The sequence below is a fragment of the Tupaia chinensis genome, unplaced genomic scaffold (assembly GCF_000334495.1).
Source record: "Tupaia chinensis unplaced genomic scaffold, TupChi_1.0 Scaffold147185_1, whole genome shotgun sequence".
Classification (NCBI taxonomy): Eukaryota; Metazoa; Chordata; class Mammalia; order Scandentia; family Tupaiidae; genus Tupaia; species Tupaia belangeri.
Window position 1 is genome coordinate 734071 of NW_006207036.1, and position 8396 is coordinate 742466.

Below are 8396 nucleotides of genomic sequence, written 5' to 3' on the forward strand. Positions count from 1 at the left end.
GTTAAGGCTGTTGGATCCTGTATGGCCAACTGTGAGGTTGGATTGTGGGGTTGTGAAGTGACTGTCCCCCATGGGGCATGCTTTCTCACTTGACCTCCCCCCTCTCTGTCTCTCTCCAGTGAGTGCACACACCTTCTAGCAAAATTAAAAAAAAAAAAACACACAATGATTGAACTAATATAACACATATAAAATGTAATTGTATTATAAATAAAAACTTGGCTACATACATATTTAATGTGATGTGTGCATATTTTGTTCATTTCAAAATAAGTGGGAATGTTTAACTATAAAGATGATCTGTTAAAAATTATATTTAAATTCATTAAATATTTGTTTACTACATCCATATAAGTAAGCAAAGATGAATATTGGTAGAAGTAAATAAGCAAACATGTTCCAGAAAACGTAGGAAATTAAGTCATGAAAGAAAAATTACCCCTGGTGGTCACCCAGAATCATCAGGTGGGAAAGGGATTGACAATGTGTTTCCAGATGATGAATGAACTATCTTAGGAAGAACACTAATTCATGATCCTCAAAGATGGAACTCCTGAATAAGTATTGTCATTCTAGTTAAATAATAAAAAGAATTAATTAATAAAGAAATAATAAACTGAAGTGAACATTGTGTGAACGGCTGTTGTGGATGTGGCAGTGACAAAAAGAGAAGTTGGGGGAAAGCATTGTGAGGTAGGAAGGGAGTGGAGGGGACTCCGAGGTGTCTTTACATTAGTCAGGGAGATTGGTTACTAGCTTAAAGAGGCTTTGGGCTCCCTAGTGAGCCATGAAAATAAGTAAAAGAAGTACTTCTTTAGTACTTTAGTATGGTTAGTAGAGAAGGTACCTAATCATAGAACATATGACTGGGACACATTCCCTTTGGTTAAATGAATATGGTAACTCTAGCTTTGTAAGAGTATAGTGCTTAAAAAGGATACTACCTGGGGGAGGATCAATATGAGATGTCATTAATGAAACATTACTTCAATTCGCAAATAGTAAGCGTTTAATTGATGACTAAGTTTCTTCTTCTTTTTATCAATATGTCATATATCTATCATACATGCACATATCATGATCCCTAGATCCATAATATATAAATAGATAGAGCTAGATAGAGATAAATATAGGATATATACAGTCATCCTTCAGTGTTTGCAGAGAATTGACTCCAGGACCCCCACCCCCCACAATGAATACTAAAATCTATGGGTGCTCAAATTCCTTATATGAAATGGTGTATATTTTCATATTATCTATGCATGTTCTTCTGTATACTTTAAATTATTTCTAAATTACTTACAAGTAATATTTTAGCATCGGATAGCAATTAAAAAGGAAAATATACAGACAAACCTTTCTAGCATCTCTCTTTTTGGGAGCCACCTCTTCTCTCATTTCACAAGAATTGTCATAGCCTAGCTGCATCTACCATTGGCCAAATCCATGATGCGGAGGGATGAGTACACATAAGGCAAATCTTATAAATATATACCTTTCTTTTACAAATAATATATATAATTTTATTCAAATATCTAAGAGGAACCCTTAAAAAGTTCACAAAAGCATGTATTATGAAAAAATTATTCATAGATTCCTAAATTCTTTGCCAAAAATAAACTTGTCCTTGAAAAGTGGAATTAAAGTATGAATGTACTTGGTCATGAAACATTTTGAAATTTATGTATTGCTTTTTTATAGCATGCATTTTCCTTGAACTTTTTAAAGACGCTTTGTGTGTATATGTGTATATCTATATCTATCTGCATATATTTAATTTTAAGCAAGTGACTTCAAAATGATCTCAGGATTTACTCATCTAAACATGATTATAATGCCTACTTATGCTGCATTTTCCAGGAATCCAACATTTAGCAATTTTTGAGTCACCTTTGCTATAATTAGCAACCATGAGTGAAAATGCTTTGTGTTTCTACCCAGGAAAGATTCACTCTGAAGTTAGCATTGCTTCTATTGTATCTTTACAGTGTCTTCTTGCCTCTGCAGGATTTTATGTAATACTCAATTGCAGGCAAAAAAAATAATAATAATAATGACCTAAACAGCAAAATAGCAATTAAGCTTAGTTCTATTGCACTACTTAAAGTTCCCCTAAGAATAATAGACACCAAAATAGTACAAAACTACCTCAACATTAAGGATCATACAATATTCATTATTCCAGCTAAAACAGTGCATAATGGAAGCATTCAGTACTTTTTATACCAGCACACTTTCAGTTTGGCTGATAGCTTTTCAGCCACTGTTTATGCAAGTATACAAACTATGAAGGAGATAATACATGTTATTAAACCATTATCTGTGTATCTGTATAAGTCATTCACTTTTGAAAGGAAAAGTAATATTAGGCTTAGATGTTTCAATTAAATCAACCATTGTGAGTCCTAATCCATATTGTAATTATTTGAAATATCAAAAACTAAAACATTTGTTTTTTTTAATATATTTAAATTGCATTTTTATTTTAAAAATAAAGAAAGCAGTTGGAGAAATCTATGTTATCATCACCCTTCAAATCACTAGTTAAGTGTAGTTCTATTCAAGTGCAGTGTGATATACTATTAAACATAAAGAATAGGAACGACCTCAAAATTATTTGATTCTTAGTTTTTATTCTAATATATAACAAAGAAAAAAGCAATAGCAGAAGAAACAAGCTCAGTAAATGCATTACAATATTGCTATCTTGTACAATTGTCTTGAAGAAAGTAAGTAATGAAAGCTATTTTTTCTTTAAAATAATAAAACTGTAAGAATGAACTATTATAGTGTCTATATTCGACACAGAAGAAATCCTGAAGCTTTAAATTGTGTTCTGAATAGGTTCCAAATGTCAAATGCATTTGCACTAAGTCCTACTTCTCAGTGACAGATGTACAGAGATGTTGATGATCTAGATTTTGTTTTTTTTTTGAACTTGATGTAGTGCACACTTTCTTTGAGCATTGTGTAATAAAATGGAAGCAGAGAGAAGAATTAAGATAGAGACCATGGGTTCCTTGGCCAAATCAGCAGGATATAGGAGACGATAAATGGGGATGTTGGTGATACTGACAACCAACAGCATTCAAGAAAAAGGTACCAGGAGTAGAGTGCAAAATAGTTGTTGTTTGGCCTTTAGGATACAGATCTTTGACTCTGAGCCTCTGCAGTGTTCGATCCTGACTATCTTATCATGGTTAGGTTAACTTCTCTTTTAAATATGAGAGGTCTTCAAGACATTCATGGCAAATGTGTATTATGTGAAAACTATGCATGGATTTTGAACTGTTTTTGCACCTAAACAATCTTGTACTTGTTAAAACATTTATTTATTCATTTCTTCACAAGTTAGCAATATATATGTGTGTGTGTGTGTGTGTGTGTGTGGAGAGAGAGAGAGAGAGAGAGACAGGCTCAATAGGGCCTTGATGCTGTGATCTGCCCCCAGCTTCAGCCAGCCCTGGATCACACACAAACATTCACCCAGCATTTTCAGGGAGGTCTATGAACATGAACTAGGACACTTACCATGTGAGTCAGCCTTAGAATGTTGCATTACTGCTCACCACTGTTTTGCTCTAATATGTACTTTAATTCCATTTTTCCATGAACTTGGGCTAAGAAAATCATGTTTTTTAAAAAAACATAGAATGTAATGTCTAGTGACAATTTAAACTTAGGACAGAGTTTTGTGCCCAGTGTATAAAAAAAGTAGATAAAATCTAGCAGATACAGCATATGGAAAAAAGGAAATTTGAGTAGAAATTGACAACATGACATCGTAACTTCTGTCAGTATTCTACAGTCAGAATGAGTTTGACTCTAGTAAGTGCTTGAAGTACTGGCAAAGTTTTACTATCCATTCACAGTTGATGTATAAATAGATTTATATAAATAACTTTGCAAGGAAAGAATAGTAAAACTGTTTTATATATATTCGAATAAAATTCTCAAAACTCTGAGATTACACTCTTACAGTCCTAAGCTCTTTCTTCTTCTATTTACAAAATTAATATGAAATCTTAGCCTTACAATGCATCTAACTTTGTATTTGTTCAAATAACCTCAAATTCATGACTGCTAACATGGCATACGATTGTTCACATAAAATAAAAATGAAACAATCTGAATTGCTTAAGTGATCCTTCAGAGACTTAATGAGAAATACTGCTTAGCAGATAATGTAAAAGCAGAGGAGTTCAAAAACTCCTGGCTGAATTAAATTAAATCATGGCAATGTGATTATTGGGCAATCTCGTTTATTCACTTGTTGACTCTTTTTAAATATTGCCCTTTATTTTCATGACTTAACAAAATAGTATATCACACAATGTCATGGACCTCCAGAGTTTATTCTGAAATGTACAAACCTCAAACATTAATCAGTGGATGCTATGACCCACCATAAAACATTATATTCAAGAGACTTTTCAGTCAAATTGAACATTCTGTGGAAGAACTTCTAACACATAGCAAAAAATAAAATATGTTAAGAAATTACTGTCTACAAAAATAGTATGGGAAATACTGACATAAGTACAATATTTATTCAGATAATTTGATAAAAGTTATCGGCAACATTCTGCTTTTTTTCTATATTCACAACTGCGTGTGTATGTGTGTGTATACATGTTATGTCATGTGTCACAACGTATACACACAACATATGCAAGGGGATCTTCAAAAATTATAAGAAACACACATTATGAAAAAAACTATGTGTAGATTTCAAAACATTTTTGTGTCAAAGTAAACTTGTACTTTAATTACATTTTTGCACCATTTTTTGAAGTATCTCAAGCATGTATATGCTGTTCCATATATAATGTTCCACTGAAGCGATTTTATTGGCTGTATTCTGAATAATTTCTCTTTATCACAGATAATATTTCTGTTTATATATGCTCTTAGTGTGATAAAGAAATGTTAATAATAGACTGTCACTTAGGAGGCTTATGCTATCTTTCCTAAGTAGTGAGTTGTCATATCATAAACTATTAGACTTTAAAATAATATTTAAGCCCCTTTCTCCCATATAAACACTTAGTCATAACTGCAACGTTCAAAACAGTTTTATCCAGTCTATTAAACATATCCAGTTTGTTTTTGAACAAAATGCTTTCTCCTGTGAGTAAATAGTATGAATATAATCTTTAAAGTGCCAACCTTGACACTTTCTCTTATGATAAATGAGTGTGCTAGAGAGAGAACTCCTAAGACCTCCCCCCACTCTGATATTAGTGATGTCTCTGAAAGCTAGGATATCCATTCAGCTCTTGTACTGTTTTTGCTGTTAGAAGATTCTTCCTTGGGGGTCAAGTGGTAGAATAGCAATGGTGTGGCTGGACTACATGAGAAGCGTCCTGGATTAGTAACCTGGGACCACTCTGGGCATGGTGGATTGGCTGTTACTGGAGGTAAATTGAGGCATTGGATCCCCATTGGGGGTGCCTGTCTAACTCTCCCTCTCTCTCTTACTTCTCGCTTTCTCTCCATCTCTGTCTTTCTCTCTCCTGGAAGAGGTGATTAAATAAACTTTTTAAAAAAGTTCTTTCTTGGATCTAAATGAAATTTATTCCTCTGTAGTCTCAGCATCCATTTTCTGAGTTGTTTCTTTCAGTCTTCAGTCTCAGTTGGAATCTGAATCCTTACACTTTTCAGGAACAAGTTCTAAATTCTAACACTCTCTAAGAGCCAAGGCATTCTAATTGATGTGTAACTTAATATTCTTTTGATGAAAGTGAAGTCAATCTTTGGCTCTCTTCTTAAAGAAGTTAAAACAAAAGGGACCATCAAATACACTCTCTGCTGGATTGCCCAAACGATTATGTATGATAGAGTAAGCTCCCATCAGTAGGCATGGAGATCACCTGGAATGTCCAGATGGCTCCTCAGAATGGGGGTTTTCAAAAGACCATTGCTAGACATATGTGTGTGGTTAGAATATTTAACCTTCATGGTCTTTAATCATGTAGCATTATGTGAAATGCCACTGGCTGAATGGTTTGATGGAGTGTTTAGAGGCTGTAGAGTTTTCAGTCTCCTGACCACCACCAGAGGCCCTGCAGCCACTGAAAATGTGGTCTCTACAGTCTGAGTATCTCACTATTGGTCAAAGAAAAGTGGGCAGATGGGCATCAGCTTTCACATTGTGTTGCTTAGGCATAAGGAGTGATGTGCTCAAACAAACGAGAATGAGTGGGGGAGAGAGAGAGAAAGGAGAGAGAGTATCAACTAAAGGACTGGACAAGAGTACCATTATCACAGGACAAATATCTACAGTGTAGTCATGTAACTTTTACCTATTGTTGGTGATCTCCAAGTTTTATTAATTTTCTGCAGACAAAAATGGTAAACATTCTATGTCAGAAAAGTTCTGTGTTCTAAGTGCTGATGAAAAGTGGTGGGGGTGAAAATCTTATAGTTTAAAAGACAACTGAATTATGGAAACCGAGTAACAGGAGCTATTCGAGTCAGCATGTTCTGAGATTGAGCACTTACTCCACCACTGTTAGCTGGAGCCAGAGTGTGATCTCTATAGTTCAGTCTTCTCATCTGTCAAGGTGGAATTATATCAGAGCTGTGGTGAGAATTATTGGTAGATCAGTCATGTAAAAAAGGCTTGTTAAAGTGTTGGCAATGTAGTTACCATTCAAAAATGTGTAGCCATTGTTATATATTAGGAATATAATGATCATATTGTGCTTGTGAAGATTGTTGATAATGCTTTAGCAATGGAATTTGATCAAGGACCCTTCTATGTGTAAAATACCTTGTCCTATATGTGGTGATAATTTGGACCATGGTTGTTATTTAGCTACCTAACATGAAACATTCTGGCCCAGTTTCGTTTTTCTTTTCTTTTCTTTTCTTTTCTTTTTTTTCTTTTCTTTTCTTTTCTTTTCTTTTCTTTTCTTTTCTTTTCTTTTCTTTTCTTTTCTTTTCTTTTCTTTTCTTTCTTTTCTTTTCTTTTGTAAATGTTGGTAACCAGAACTCCTGTGGTCCATCTGAGTAGCACGGAGGCTTGATGGAAACATCTCTTGCTAGCTTTTTAGAGTTCTGGACCTATCCAAGTAGAAGCATATGAGCCCTCTATTACATTTATTGAGGGTCAGCATCTTTGTTGTTGCTGCAGAAACTCTGGAACAAGCACGATCATGGAGCTGTGCTAGCCAACTTGGCAGCATGCTTTTTCAGCCCACTTGGCTGTGCACAATATTCTGTCTGAGTTTGGGAAGATCTGTCTGCTTTTTTCTTTTGAAGAGAGGCTATGAGAAATGAGGCAATGGCTTTGCCTTATACAACAGCCTGGAAAAAATAGGCCATGGCCTAACAAATAATGAGAATTATATGGCCTCCTTCCAGGGAGTTCCTGGCTAGAGACTGAAGGACAGGTTGAGATGCCTTCTGATAGATTTTACACTAATTGTCTTTTTCTCTAAAAGAAGTTCTGTTAAAAACAAAAGGCGGGGGGAGGTCAATGAAGGGAAGTGTGGATTCTTATGTGCTATGAGATCTTTTCAGGAAAACTAAATATTATACAGATTTTGAGGCCATTGGTCAAATCACGCATCCCAAAGCATAACAGCAAACCATACAATTTTCACATACAGCAGTGAAGCGTGACAAGGGATGAGTTTGTCCTAGCCCCAAATATCCCTCATTTGGCACTAACCTAAATAATTTTCTCATCATAGAACTACGAATGACCTTACGCTCTCTCACTTTGCCTTATTTATCTAACGAAGACTTTCATCCTCATAGAGTCTCCTTGTTCCGGGTTCCTGGTGATATTTTGCTCTTTGTGGTTTTCTTTTACAATCAGTGAGGAAGTCTCAGGCATGAACAGTAGTCAGGTGTTTTTTCGTCCTTTACTCTATCCACCTCGACACACTCATTGCAATTTTAATTGTCTTTTCCAAAGATGACTGAGTACTGATTTTCCTGTTGGGCACTCTGTGTCATTTTGCTTTAGAATTCAAAGAATGAGAGAGGGTGGAATATCATCAATCTCAGGAGGCAGCTGATCTGATGACTCAGCATCTGCACCAAAAATATTGCTCTGAGAGATGGGGCCCCTTCACTCCCTGGCTAACACATCCAGTTTCTGCATTCCCTATGCAGCTCCTTGACCGCTTGCATTGATTGTGATGGCCATGAACTGAATCTCCATTTCTTCATCTCAGAATAATGTTCCCCGGAGCTGCTTTCTGGAGCTATTCATAGATAACAGCAATAACGAGCCCAACGGCATCGCTTCCTTTTCTGTATTCTGTGACATTCTCATCTCAGCCGACGGTGTCTGGCAGCTGCACAATGAGGCCCTGCGTGTGTCAGGGAGATGGATGATATCCGCAGTGTCTGCATCTCAGCGCTGACTTTGTGAGCTC